The sequence below is a fragment of the Bison bison genome, unplaced genomic scaffold, assembly GCF_000754665.1.
Source record: "Bison bison bison isolate TAMUID 2011002044 unplaced genomic scaffold, Bison_UMD1.0 scf7180017864321, whole genome shotgun sequence".
Taxonomy (NCBI): Eukaryota; Metazoa; Chordata; class Mammalia; order Artiodactyla; family Bovidae; genus Bison; species Bison bison.
The window spans coordinates 1,006,942-1,013,227 of record NW_011494893.1 but is presented as its reverse complement, the minus strand read 5'-3'; the positions used below and the strand labels follow the sequence as shown (position 1 = coordinate 1,013,227).

The 6,286-nt window shown below is 53.0% G+C and overlaps 1 protein-coding gene and 1 long non-coding RNA gene across 2 annotated transcripts in view; one reads left to right on the top strand and one right to left on the bottom strand.

Moving 5' to 3' along the window:
- GMDS (GDP-mannose 4,6-dehydratase) overlaps positions 1-6,286 on the top strand; it is a 353,504-nt gene that overhangs the window by 192,916 nt on the left and 154,302 nt on the right. The gene's annotated exons all lie outside the window — the stretch shown is intronic.
- LOC104998011 lies at positions 1,142-6,148 on the bottom strand. Its single transcript, XR_826395.1, has 3 exons — positions 6,028-6,148; positions 3,734-4,993; positions 1,142-2,570 (listed from the first exon to the last, which is right to left on the bottom strand). It is a non-coding gene; the product is annotated as an uncharacterized LOC104998011 (long non-coding RNA).

Below are 6,286 nucleotides of genomic sequence, written 5' to 3'. Positions count from 1 at the left end.
CCACCCCCAAGTCAGGATGTGTCTGCCTTCAAGTCACAGAAAATGTGAGTCAAATTGGCTGCAGTGTAAGGAAGGCTGTGTGCCCAGAGGTGTCCGGGGCCCGGTCGCCCCCTGTGCAGTCCCCACACCACCCCCCAGGCTGGTCCCCGGGGTGTTTCAGGCCGCATCACCTCCACCAAGAGCAAAGCAGTGATGCCCGTCGTGTTCCCAGAGACCAGCCCTGCCGTGGACCCTGGCGGTCTGCTGAGAGCACAGCTCTGACTGCCCAGACTCGGGCACCACAGACTGCGGCTACCACTCAGTCTGTGCCAGACTTCGCTCAGCAAGGGAGAAGGCAGGAAATCACACCACAGAAGCCTTCCTGGAGGAGGCAGCCTTTGCGCTGGGCTCTGAAGAGTAAGTTATGGACGAGATTTGAAGTAGAGGAACAGTCTGTACAGCAAGTCCTGAAGGGCCTTGTGGTGGGAGCCCGACGTGGTGACTGCAGAGGATGAGGGTGGTGGGATGACTGGGAGGGCGTGGGGTCACGGCCGTCCAGGACCTCAGGGTGTCTCGGCCGGATGTGGGCAGGCCTCTGAGCAGACCCAGGGCGGGACAGGGAGGGCCGGCCTAAGAGGAAGCCCCCCTGGGGCGTAGGGGGAGAAGCAGGTGCGTCCTGGGCCCTCGGGCCGCGGTGACCCTCGAGCTGGGTCATCCTCACACTGTGGCCGCGACACTGTGCCCGGAGCAGGGCCGTGCGCGCAAAGCACGTTTCATCTGTGCTCGTCCCTGTGCCGACGTCCGCAGCTGCCCCTTCCCGATTTTCCTAAACATCTTAAATGAACGGTTTTACTTGTTTGAGGATGCAAAAAAAAAGTGACCCTTAAAGAAAAAAAAACATTCCCTCCATGGAAGCACCCAGACATGGGTTTTGTAAAGTGGGGAGAGCCCAGCATCCGGCTGTGATTTCGACTCAGCCTGTGGGGTCCCAGGCTTCCCAGGTGGCTCAGTGGTGAGGAATCCGCCCGCCAGTGCTGAAGACCCAAGTTTGATCCCTGGGTCAGGAAGAGCCCCTGGAGGAGGGCATGGCAACCCTCTCCAGCGTTCTTGCCTGGAGAATCCCACGGACAGAGGAGCCTGGTGGGCTACCATGCATGGGGCACAAGAGTGGGCACGACTGAGCTTGCCCACACACGGGGCCCCCGCCGGCGGCACCCTCTCCTCCTGCTCGGGTGGGCGGCTGCCCCTGTGTTTCTGGCTCTGACTCTCTGTACCCAGAATGTTCTGTCCGCACAAACCTGGTTGACATCCGTGGTTAGCGTGTCTGCCTGTGTGGAGCTGCGGCTGTGTGTTCAGTGCCCACTTGGAGCATAGTGGGAACCGACTGTGTGCCGAGCGTGTGTCCGTCCAGGCATCTGCTGCCTGGAAACTTAAGAGGGAGTAAAACAGGCTGCCACATCGTTCCCGATGCTGTTGACTTCAGAGGAACAAACGGAAGTGCTTCCTAGGGATTTCTTTCCTGGTTGTGAGCTCAAGATGAGCGGTTCTCAGCCATCCCTACACAGGTCGGGGCCCAGGGCTCCCCGGCCGCCCAGCCCTGCTGTCTGCTGGTCGCAGGTGTAGGAGACCGGGGCCGGAGCCCCCCGCTCCTCTGGGAAGCTTCTACGCAAGCACAGCTCGAGGTGCAGCAGCCCAGCTCTGCCTCTGGCTTCCGGGAGAGCGTGCAGGACGAGCTGTAATAGCACATATGACGTGGGTCGATGCGGCGGCCAGGATGACGGATCTGAGATGTACGTGAAGGGATAATTGTACACAACCAGTTTAAAAGCTGGTAAATATTTAAGGGTCAGGGGTTAAATGTCAGAGCCACGGCGCTTGGGCTCGGCTCCATAAAGCATCCAGAATGAGTGCTAATTAAACCCAGGGTGTATTTCAGCAAAGGGAAGCACATTTGACAGCTAACAACCGATACCGGATTACCACCTCGCAGAGGTTAGGGATCACGCTAGGAGTTGTAGACGGTTTACAGTTGTTAACCCGTAGTCGTCAGAGGGTGAGTGCTCCCCACAACAGATCACTGCGCTGAACAAAGCTCGGTCTTGGGACTCAACCGTGAGCATCACCGAGAGAGGCACCAAGTGTCCGGGTCCCCTGACTCGCCTGGTGCTCAACAACAAATGCCGTGTGGCCGCCGCAGAGCAAACCCTTGAAACAAGTGTAGTCAGAAGGCAGCTGACGTTTCTTCCTGAACTGGATTTCCTTTCTGTGGTTAACAGTCACCAGCGAGTGTCACAGCCAATCAGGAAGCGAGATGAATTTGATTTCCAAACAGGACAGCAAATTGAAAGCATTGAAAGCAGAGGACTGTCAGCTCGGGTGTCCTCGTCCCCAGGCGAGGCATGCCCTGGTGGTGCTCCGACGGCCCCGTCCTTTACCAGGTTCAGCATTCTGCTCAGGTGTCCTCGTCCCCAGGCGAGGCACGCCCTGGTGGCTCTCCGACGGCCCCATCTTTTACCAAGTTCAGCATTCTTCAATGGGCAGGTAATCCGGACGCCGCCCTGCGTGCCCCACCTCGGGAAAAGGCTGCTTACCTTGAGATGAGATATGCCTTATGAGCGCTAAGCAAACAGAGTGATTGTAATATTTTAATAGCTGTGTTTACATGCAGATCTTGAGATTATTTCTGCATTAGGTGATTTATGAGGCTATATTAAGTAAATCACACTTGGATTGCTGCTCCAGAGGATGAGTCACGGAATATGGCCATTTCCCTTTCTCCTCGCCGGAGGAGCTCCGAGGGAAAGAAAGGGAATCGCTCGGCACTCAACCCTGTGCGGATGGAGAACGCGGCCCATTCAAACTGCAGTTTGCGCTGCTTTGGATACTGAGTGACATCTGTTTAAAGTAAAATTGTCTAACCTGAAATTTCACAGAGATAAATTTATGTAGTAAAAAAAAAAATAATAAAAATAACCAAAGCCATTACAGAAAACCTCATCATTCCTACTACTGCAGCTTCTGCAGGCTGAACTAATTACTGCCTAATCTTTACGTGAGGTATTGGTTAAATCAATTAAGTCGTTAGGAGTAATTTCAATAATGCTAGTGTTTGAGAGAACGACCACATCGCAAACAGTATTGGCCTTAATTAGACTTAAACTCAGAGCCCTATCTCAGTCTGGAGCCGAGTTCTCTAATCTTGACTCTCCCTGCCTTCACTTAGTTGTAAGGGGGAATTTTTAATATGTCTGGCTCGAAGTAATTAGTTTGCAAATGTGTAATGTGAGACCTGGTCAGAGGGAGCTGGAAGGAAAGCACAGCCCCTCCCTTTTCACTTTATGGGCTTTTCCTGTATCTGGAGGCTCCCTGCGAGGAGGGAGTGCTCCCAGGGGCGCAGCTCTGGGAGGTTTGCACCAGTCGCGTGGAATGTCTGCACACAGGTACCTGTGGCTGACCTGGGCCCTCTGCCCTTTAACAGAAAGGCCGCGCTCTTCTTTGTCAGGTCTCTGCCCCCTCCCACCTCCCCGCCCCGTCCCGGAGCCCTCCGCACCGGCTTCCTCTGGGCTGGACCTGGGCAGGAGATCCTGTCCAGACCTGTGGGAAAGTGCCCAGGGCCTCCCATTCCCACCGTCCCGCCCACCCGCTGGGGAAGGAACTCGGGCAGGAAGGTCTCATTAGCCTGAAAGAACATCCCGCCTTCCTGCCCCGCTCGCTCCGGCTCCTGCCACAGTAACTGCAGGAGGGCAGCACTCACGTTGCTCAGATGGGGCTCTGTCTTTGGAGAGTCACAGCGCTCTGCTCACACAGAGAACTCCCTGCTAACTTCCTTCCCCAGGCGACGACGGTCCCGATGCGTTCCTGCCCTCGGAAAGTTCAGGCTTGAGAAGCCGGGTGGCCGGCACACCAGTCATGAGGCCAGGAAGCCAGAGCTTCACGACTTCAGGGAACCCGAATCCTCGGCATCACGCCGTTTGCTTCAGTTCTAACAGTCTTCAGAGACTCAGGTTCTGCTTTTGTAGAAACTTGCTCTATGTTAGGAAGAAATGGCTTCCCCCCCACCCCCCAACACACACCCCGTTTTGTAAGTGCAGAAGGACCAATCAGGACAGCCACAGTGGACAGCCAGAGCGAACATTGATTCACCACTGCGTGCCTTCCCGGCTGCATCGCATCTGAGCCTTCGGCGAGCCCAGCAGGTGAAGTGTCTTCTCCCCAGGGTGCAGTGGCTCTACACTTTTGCATGCAATTTAATTTTTACTTTTAAAGTCTTAGGTGACACAGCTGAACATGCTGGAAATTAAAGCTGGTATGAACACAACTGCAAGAGTTAGCGGAAATTGAACAAATGAAATATAAAGACTTGCACTTCCTGCCCATGAAGTTTTAGCTTTTTCCCAAACTTTCTCTATTGTAAACTTAAAACAAAGTCTTATCAGCAAGCAACACAGAGTAGCAGCTGGATACCATTAAGCCCTCCATCCACACTATTCTTCTTCATTACCTTTCTCCTGACAAGCCTTGCTCTGCACAGAAATGTAACGTGGTGATGAGATTTATGTAATTCAGGTGTCCTCTCCGCTGAATGAGCCCTTGGCCACAGAAGAAAGGGATTTGCAAGCGTCCAAGGAGTTGTATAAGAGGAGGAGGCAGGACATGACAGAATTCGCAAAGAAACAGGGGCTAACCTGACCACTTTTACCAACCTCCCTTTATAGGTTCTTTTCATATTGAAACATTTTTCTGCAAACTAAAATAGTCAGGTTTTATTTTACTAAAGCAAGACCTTTAGCTGTCTTACCATAAAATACCCAGCAGCGGTCTTCAAATGCCTCCGATTCAGGGGCACCGTGAGCTGACTTTCTCAGCAGCGTCGCAGACGTCGCGCCGTCAGTGCAGGCTGCAGCCGGCCACGCGTGTGCCCCTGAGTTCAGTGAGGCAGCCTTCCGGTTGTTAAGGTGGTGGCCGGTGTGCTCGCTTATTCTCACCCATCTGGGAGGCTTCCACTTGGCGTCTGCTGGAGTAAGTGTCAATACCTGAGCCCAGGGTCAGGCGTGTTTCTTTCAGTGACACCACAGAACCAACGGGGAGAGAGACTCATCCCTGTTAGAGGTGATGGGGCACCAGGGAATCAAAAGCATATTTAAAAAATAGAGCGAATGAAGAAAATCCCCTAAGGACCCTCTGGGACGTTAAATCAGTAGACTCTTCTTTCCTTGATGGGATAGTTATTTTCTACTGTATTACCAAATTAAGGTCTTTAAGAATTGTTGTAATCAAAAAGCACCTGCTACATGTAATTTTATCAGCAACAGTTCAATTGCTACTTATGTCCACCCTCCTGCACTTCCTGTTTGAATTATAAATACAGAAAGTCTAAGAACTTGTAAAATAGTCGATTCATCAGAATTAAAACGTCATAGGCGTAATTTGGTGATTTAAAGGTGAAGGTTACTTAGGGGGTGGTGGTTTTGTAAGTTAAGCCTCCTTTGATTTCACATCATTTTCTGTAAAAACAGGATAAGGATTCCCAGCGTTTGACATCAGAGCTCCCCTCAGAGGCACAAGTGTAGCTCCCTCGGGCGTCTCACTCCTCTGCTGCAGGGACGGGGGGTGGGGAGGGGGTAAGAGGCTGCCCTGGACTCCACTCTCGAGTCCCCCGGCTGTCACTGAGGGGCCTCTCAGGCGTCCTGCCCCTAGGAGACCTCCCTGACAGTCTCTGACCCGCACCGGTTCTGGGCCCTTCCCCTCCCACCCCGATCACCCCCTTCTGCTCTATGGAGGGGCCGTCCAGCTCCCAGAGGCCAGGATGGGCTGTGTCCCCTGCCCACACCCGCAGCCTCGTCTCTTGGGGAGGGAACGTGCACAATCTCATTCACTCCTCTTAGCGGCCCCGTGAAGCAGGAGGAAGAGAAACAGGCCCAGAGAAGCTGCAGAGAAGTTGCCCAAGACTGCGTGGACAGTAAGTGACAGAGTCTGCACGAGAACGTAAATAATTCTGGCCAAGACAGCAGCAATCTTAGTTGAAAAAATTTTTCTTTACTGACTTACCTAGAAACATCTAAACTCATGCAGCTGCTCTTTGGACATCTGGTCAGCTCTGTCCTGTTCCCTTTTTCTGTTGTCTTGTTAATGACAGTCTAAGCCCTGAGGCGCTCTGGTGATGCTTTAAAAATCCCACCCCACCCCCCGCCCCCGCCCCCGCCACCTGATACCTAGTGAGTGCCAAGAGAAAGACACATAATAGATGCTTAGTAAACACTTGCTGAAAATATAGAAATTAAAAATAGAGCATAGTATTGTTTACAAT